Source organism: Falco peregrinus, chromosome 8, assembly GCF_023634155.1.
Source record: "Falco peregrinus isolate bFalPer1 chromosome 8, bFalPer1.pri, whole genome shotgun sequence".
Lineage (NCBI taxonomy): Eukaryota > Metazoa > Chordata > Aves > Falconiformes > Falconidae > Falco > Falco peregrinus.
This window is the reverse complement of record NC_073728.1, coordinates 5,232,219-5,239,993: the sequence shown is the minus strand read 5'-3', so window position 1 is coordinate 5,239,993 and position 7,775 is coordinate 5,232,219. Positions and strand designations below refer to the sequence as shown.

Below are 7,775 nucleotides of genomic sequence, written 5' to 3'. Positions count from 1 at the left end.
CAGGATAGGTGTTAGCGTTGCTTACCTGGATGCGGCACTAGGCCTCCTCCACAGAAGTTCCTCTCTAGCTGCTGAGACAGGTGACAAAATGGTTTAATATGCCCGACTCTAGGATATAGATACCTACATGTTTGCTGGTGTTCGGAGATTCTTGGGCATAGGGTACTTACATGTATCAGCATAAGGAAACCTTCCCAAATACCATGAAAATAGCACCTTGTAGAAGGAGACGCATCTGTTCTCCTGGCAGCCAGCTTAGCCGATGCACGGGAGGCCTGCTGTGGTATCCATACATCACTTTAACGACCTATTTCAGAGTGCATATTTGAAGTAGTAGCTTTGAAGGCCTGAAAGCGAATAGTCTCCTGTGTGGTGCAGTACGAAGGCAAGCTGCTGGAAACTACGCCGCTAAAAGCTCTGAAGAAACATTTTGCTAAAAATACTCAGATGAAAAATGTTGGAAACAGGAATGACGCTTCATATCTTGTCAGTGAAAGCCACGCTCTTCCCACTTCACTACTGCCTTTCAGACAAAGTGGTGGACCCTGTCCTCCCCCTCCTTGTCTAACACCATGTACTGGAAGGCCATTAGTGGAAACATTTATTTTTTATTTTTTTTTGAGGGGCGTTATATCTTACAGCAGGCAAAATCTTGTCACTTCCATCCATGTATAGAAAACAGCAAGCTTCATCCTGAGGCACTCAAAGCAAGCCCCTGGGAATGACTCTGCTGGAGGGTTTGACTTCTCGCATTTTAACACCAATGCAGATATTTGTTGGGAGTAAGCAGTGCTGACCCGTGACGTACTGGTAAGTCAGCCATCCTTCATCTGAGTTACACGGTTCGCAGGCTGGAAGGCAGAGGGGAAGGCTGTAGCATTACTTAGAATGGGAGCAGCCGTGACTCCACCTGTATGTTTAGCAATGAGGTCGTTTGTTTGTTGGGGCTGCCATGGTGATGGCGGGGCACGGGTACTCTGCTCTGAACTCTGGTTTATATTAAGAGGATGCATATACCTCAGAAGCCACTTTTGAGCATGCTAGTAACAGTGCTGCTATAACGCATCTTTCACCTGGTGGGAGGGTGGAGGGCAGAGCTGCACCCACAGGAGACGCCCCAACACCCACCCCAAGGTCTTAACCCCCGAGAAATGGAAACGCAGCCCTGTAGGCAGGCGGGCTCCCTCCCCGCAAGGCCTCAGGCTCTGGAAGGGGCAGCGGACAGGCTGGTGCCTCCCGGCACACCCAGCTCCTGTGATCCCTCGCGGTCAGCCGGCATCTGGGCTCGACCGTTCCCTGAGCCTTGGCAAGCCGTGCTTGTGCATGCTGACCTGCCGAGTGTGTCCTTGTGCCGGCCGAGGACTGTGCCAGTAGCGAGACCACCTGATCTTTGTGTACAGTTGTCATGGGGAAGAAGCTTCCAGAAATAAAATACTTACATCACCTCCCAAACAAAACCCACACGCTTGGGTAGGGACAGGGTGCTCGTTTCAAAGCCAAGACCATGTACTCTACAATACAGCAGCTGTTTGTAAACAGCTACGGCGCTGAAAACTCTTTAAAAGTCATCTGTCATTAGGTGTGAGTGCTGCCTAATCAAAGCCAAAAATTAGTTTAAAACACATTGTTACAGAAAAGTGGAAAAAACTAGTGCACTTTTTTTGTTCTGTAAATTTACAGTCATATGGATGTCAAAACATGAATGTAAACATGCTTCAATAGACACCGCTTTGCGTGAAGAGCCTTACTTAGAATTCGTTTCCACAAGTTAGTGAGCTCTCAGATGATAGTGCATTGCACACTTTGTATTTCCTCCTAATCAGACATTAATGTGAAAAATAGACAATTAATTGTTACGGTTTCAGACTAAACCAGCTAGGGTTAACTCAGTTACTTGGCAGCAAAGGGCTTCTCATACAGTCAGGTTGCACGTCGTGGCTCTTCGGACAATATATTACTTAACGACTGTGAGGGACATTTTCTTCTCTTGTCAATTATTTACATGGGACTAATATTATTATGAATTTTAAGGAAAGTTTTTAATTAGGCATTTTGCTTTTTTTGTTTATAAAAGCCTTGGTATGACAGAAAATATACGTATTTTAAAACCTGTAAAGGTTTGTCAAAATTTGTTTGCCTGAGAATTCCTGTATTTTTTTTATTTCTCTCAAACGTAAAGGGAGAGGAGCGGGAAAACACAACGACACTGTTATTAACTACAGCCAGTTTTCTGCTCTTGTATTTTTCTCTCTTTTTTATAACAGGTGTTTAGATAACCTTCCGGTATACATAGCTGAAAAGAAGAATCACAGCTCCCCAAACATTATGCAATTTTTGTTTCCATCCCTCTTATCTAGAGATCTAGAACTGATACCACCTTTTCAGAACCTTGGACCCGATGGATTTTTCCCTAAATGAAAAATTTCAACAGAACAAATAGAGAAAATCTGTTAAGACTAACTGACAAATGACAGGTTTTGAAAACTCTGAGGTTTTAAAAAATAGAAAGTACAGAAAGAAAAAAAAAAAATTGAACTGATTTCTCCCACCCCCACAACCCCAAATGTGTGCTATAGCAGGAGAGACACACTGAAAAATTTTTGTCTTTTTTTCTTAAATCAGGCTTCAGCTCTGTGGCAAAACAAGTGCAAGCTGAGCAGAGAGATCTGTACGGGTGTTGTTTCAAAACCACTGGCTGCACCAAAGCCTATTACTGTGTAATTGTGTCAGCAACACTTTAGCACGGCTTTAGAGGTAAGAAGGAAATCTCAGTGGTCATTAAAACTTCACACATTCTCATGAAAGTGCTTTACTGGCAAAAGGTGGGTATTCACAGGAGACAATTTACATGCAATTCAGCATCTGAAGATGCAATTTAGTTTAGTGTTCAGACAGTAGAGCCTGAGTGTTCAGAATTTTCGTCAGGAAAAAACAGTTGTTAGCATTGTGTTTTCTAACCATTGTCTTGACTAAATTTGTTTTGCTTCACACAGTAGATTGAATGCACTGGGATAACAGAGAGCCCTCACTTTGTAGTTCTGTGTGTATGTTTGCTCTGCTCGTGCAGGAAATACATTGCTGGGTAGAGTTTTAGTACATTTAGTAGGCACGTTCTGACCAGACTTTTCCAAAACTTCTTCTGAAAGATACTGTGATTACAACAACGAAGAATTCAGAGGGAGGGCTGCAACCCATCTGGCTGTGCCTGCTTTGAAATGCTTTATTTTTAAAACAGTTACTTTCTGCTGGCCCTCAATATTTTTACTTTTTTTTTAAGCCTCATATATCTCAGTGGCCAGGAAAGCTCTCCATATTTACTGTGACGCCCCAAGTCAAATCTTAAAAAACTTGATAATTTTTGGCTTCTGCTTCTTTCTTCTAAAAAAATTACAAAAAATAAATAGATTGGCAAGACCATAAGAGCTGGATCATGGCAATGGGATGTGACTGAGATGCTGCTTCCCTGTGACACTGCTCAGGTGCTGCTCTAAATGTAGAGGAGAGGTGACCAGTAATTTTAACCCACTGGTTCCAGTCCAGGTTAGTTCACAGAGACTGAAAATGACTGCTGTGGACTGGTGTTTGGTGGCCCCAAACTGGTTACCCGTGAACAGCAGCTCCAAAACACGCTCTGGTCCTTGGTGGGCAGACTTGGCAGGGAAAGCTACGTTAAAGGCTGCTGTTCATAAGCAGCGGTGGCTGTATTTTTCGATTGATCAAGAATTGGGGGAAAAAATAAGAAGTGCCCATTGTGCAGCGTGTTTTAGGATCACCTGGATCCTTGTGCCTCACGTATATTTCTGCCTCGCGATCCTTTGGCTCTCTAACCCTGGGGGAGCCTTGTTCAGATAGCTCAAGCTGCCCAACCCCAGTCTGCAACGAGCCTTTTGAAGCACCCAGAATTAGAAGCGGAAGAGAATAGGATGGAGGGAAACGATGATGTCTTGAGATACAACTCTGGGAGGCTTCAACAGACCTTCCAAGTCCACCCTTCTGCCCTGAAGCAGAGTAGCTGAAGTATACTTATTCCTTGCGGATATTTGTCTAAATTTGCAAACCTCTGATAAAAGTCATGCTATGATCTATGTAATCTGTTCAGTGCTTACCTATTCTGGCAGACACAGTTTTTCCTAATAAAAGTAATCTCTTTTCCTGCAAAATTTCTATTCTAGTCTTCCATGTTTGTTTGTGGTAAGCGTCTTTGATGATAATCTTTAGGTGAAAAAATAGATGAAAGCATGCTATTGTTTCCATTAAACAACTAAAATCATCATTAGCCTTTCATTTTCATTCTCTTGGCCCTTAGAAGCACCAGAATCATCCTCCAGACCTTCTTCAGGCTAATTGCTTACAGGTCAAACATTGTTCAGACTGAAATGATAATAAAGCAAAGGCAAATTTTGCCAGGGTCATTTAATACTGATAAAAGTATCCGGATAGCCCTAAAGCCACTTCTTTCTCTGTTCTGGCTTATATTCCTCGTTGATTACCTTTAGTATCTGCCGCGGTCTGGTTTGGCGATGGCAGCAGCAGCAGAAGCAGGTTATCCCTGAGCTGACACCGCCTCCAGCGTGGAATCTGTGCAGGGCACCGTGCTCCGTGGGTGCCCCGGCTCGCATCGAACGGGGCAAGCGCCAGCTCCGGCCTCTGCGCAGCATTTCTTCGGGGAGTGGAATAGCAGGTTATAATTATGTAAACTGGAATTTAGCCCGGGCAGCAGGGTCACTCACCTTGAAGGTTGCAAAAGACATTGAAATAATACTCTGAACAGCTCAGGATTTTAACTGCTTGACTGACTTTGCACATAAAGGGGAGAATGTGTCACAGCTGTGTGTCTTTGCACGAAGACGCCATCATCGGATGGCAGAAATCGTGGCTGCAATTGGCGTTGCTGTAAAGCAACTCAGCACGAAATCCTGGCTCCTCAGAAACCATTGACAAAGCACCCTTTCGCTTTATAGTCCAGGGTCACAAACACGCATGACCAACAAGATAAAGTTCTAGATCTTAAAATACTGCTATAAACAGTGCTCTGAGCGCTATGTTTGGTCTGAAAGCGGCTGGAGTCTGAGCAACTTAAAGAACAACTTCTTAATATTGTTCATAATACAGCAGATTAAGCCTTTTAGGTAAATACCATAGTGTGGCTGTAAGGAAGGGTCACCACACGGCTCTGGGAACGCGCGTACCAGCGCTTCCCCAGCTTGTGGCTTCCTCAAGCACTTTGAAGGCGTAGGCAGCCGCCGTGGAAAGAAGCATTCCCACTTTCCACCCCCATCTGCTGCTTCTGATGCTCCTGCATCGCCTGCGCCAACACAAACTGGCACTGCCTTTGCGGGGAACTAGGCTGAGGGAACAAAATCTGGCTGGCAACGAAACCAGGTGATACACAAATAAATAGTTTAAGATGTTCACAGAGCTACAGCCAAGTTCCACCAAGAGGGAAGGGCCTCAAGAGGATTTTGGCTGCTCAGGAGGTGAGGTTGGAATGTTATGCATCTGAAATCCCACCCTGTTGTCACAGGGCCTGTCCCTGGAGTAGGAGAGCGGCAGCCAGACCTGGAGCATCCCTGGGAGGTGTTTGCTGTGATGCACGAGGCACCTCAGCTCCCATGCAGCAACTCCTGGTCCCCCCTTACACCCTCTTCCTCCTCGCCCAAACTAACGTGCTAAATAAACAAGCTTCAAATAAAGCAGTGGCCTGCGGTCCAAAGAAAATACTTTTAGAGTGACACTAGCATGGCATTAACCTGCTGAGGGGGAATCTTTTCTTAGCTTCTAAAATGAAACCAGTTAAAGAATTACAAGTTTTTTAACATGCGGTGAAGTATCTTTACTGGAGCCATGACCTTCGTCCTCTGTTGACCTTCACAGATACAGCTGTGATGCTAAGAATTAAGCTTATCTTTCAAGAACAGACACTGCTGCCATAAACTCGTCTAATTTCTTCATGAGAGTGGGAACAAAAGAATAGGCTTTGAGATAGAAGGTATTACCCAGAAAAGCAAGACTTTTTTTTTTTCCTCCCCATTTTTCAAAATAGCTTTCTTATGCTCCTAACTCCTTCATTTTAAAACCAGCACAGAATTTAAATTATCTCAGACATAAAGCCAGTTATCAGTTTGCTATTGATGCCTCAACCTCTGTTTGTTTGCAGTGCTGCTTAGTTTATTGTATTTTTAGATTTGAGACTATGAACAAAGCTTCAGATATCTCGGCTATTTTATTTCCTTTAGTGACCAAAGGAGTTTTCATTTCTTCCTCAATCCGGTAAAACAAGCCAACAAACAAACAAACTCTCCAACATTATCTGCGATGTCATCTGTTTCATTCTTAGCCACCTACTTTACAAATAATAAAGTAACTTGGCACTCTTGTAAAGTTTGTTACTCAAAGGCAACGTGCGATTTTCCCCACCAAAGTCAGATGCTTCTGTAATGAAAGAGTTTGCTCAGGTTAAGCTTCCTCTGTGCTTTGAGCTTCCCTGGGTGCTGCTCCTCTCTCGCTTACAGTCCCAGTGCTTCTAAGGAAGAAATACAGGAGAAACCAGAGGGATCTCACAGTCCTCTTCCTTCCACTTTGAAAATTAAGCCTAACCTGGCCAGAAGTTCAGGGTGCATCATTAAAATTATGTTACAGATGACTTTTCAATACGAAAGACAAAAAAAAATCAACGGCCTGACTTGGAAGAAGACTCGGAGAGGGTTCGTGCCTCCTGCTGCAGGCACTGCAGCAGATCACAGCTGCAAAGACAAGGAAGCGCAAGTCGCACAGCGCATCACTTTGGTCTCCATCTCTTCCAGGTGAACCAACCGAGCCTGCTCCATTCCCCATGCCACTTCAAAAATCATAGAAGCAAAAGTACTAAAAGTGTAAACCAAAGCAAAAAGCCGCGCATATACTCTTAGTACAAGGAGACTATTTAAACCCTGAAATGCGCCATACTGAAAAGAGCCCTTTTGCGCTTGGCGTAGTCCAAGTGAAAGCTGGATTTCTGAGAACTATCACATGTGCTAGGAAAGGAAAATATTCGTAGTGTTCGCTCCATCAGTCAGCGCAGTGTGTTATTTCTGGACTGCATATTCTGTGTGTAGACTCAGGATACAGTGACAGTTTGTCTTTCCTTTTCTATGGAAAATCCACTAGCTGATCTCAAGGATTAAATGGAAAGAAAAACTCACATCACTTGCAAAACAAAACCCCACTTCTAAATCAACTGGCTCAGATGAAGCCAGAAAACCACCCTGAATGCACATCAGCACAAATCACCTGGAAGCAATAAATAATAGCTTTCCAGTTACCCAGCAAAGAATGTTCCAAACCCATTTAAACTTTGAATAATGCGTTGTAAGGAGAACTACTTACAAAACAATTAAAGATGGGCTGGGATACACAAATAGTGGAGGTTTCCTGCCACCCTTCTTAGCTCAGCAATAAAACAAGCCGCTCACGTAGTTAGGGAAAACAGTGCAGTAGACCCCACAGCAATGCTGTGAAAATCTGTCTATAACACAACCTTGCTTGAGACCTCAACTTCAAGATGGGTACCAGTTCAAATACAGACATTGGGGGGGGGGGGGGGGGGGGGGGGGCAGGGGGGGGAGGAGCTGCCTATTTGCACTAAAAGGGTATTTATTCAGATGTTATTCAGGTTTTCAGGCTAAATACAACTGTGTGATGGATAATACAGAAATCCTACATCCAGAAAAATATATTTTCAGCGTGCTTAGCTCTTTGTTACTCAAGAAAGAATGAATCGGCAGGCTCACAGGTGC

At 43.9% G+C, this 7,775-nt stretch overlaps 1 long non-coding RNA gene across 1 annotated transcript; it reads right to left on the bottom strand.

Moving 5' to 3' along the window:
* Positions 1 to 600: 600 nt before the first annotated feature.
* Positions 601 to 7,561, bottom strand: LOC129785010 (uncharacterized). The gene is made up of 2 exons (XR_008748420.1): positions 4,491 to 7,561; positions 601 to 851 (listed from the first exon to the last, which is right to left on the bottom strand). It is a non-coding gene; the product is annotated as an uncharacterized LOC129785010 (long non-coding RNA).
* Between the last annotated feature and the right edge of the window lie 214 nt (positions 7,562 to 7,775).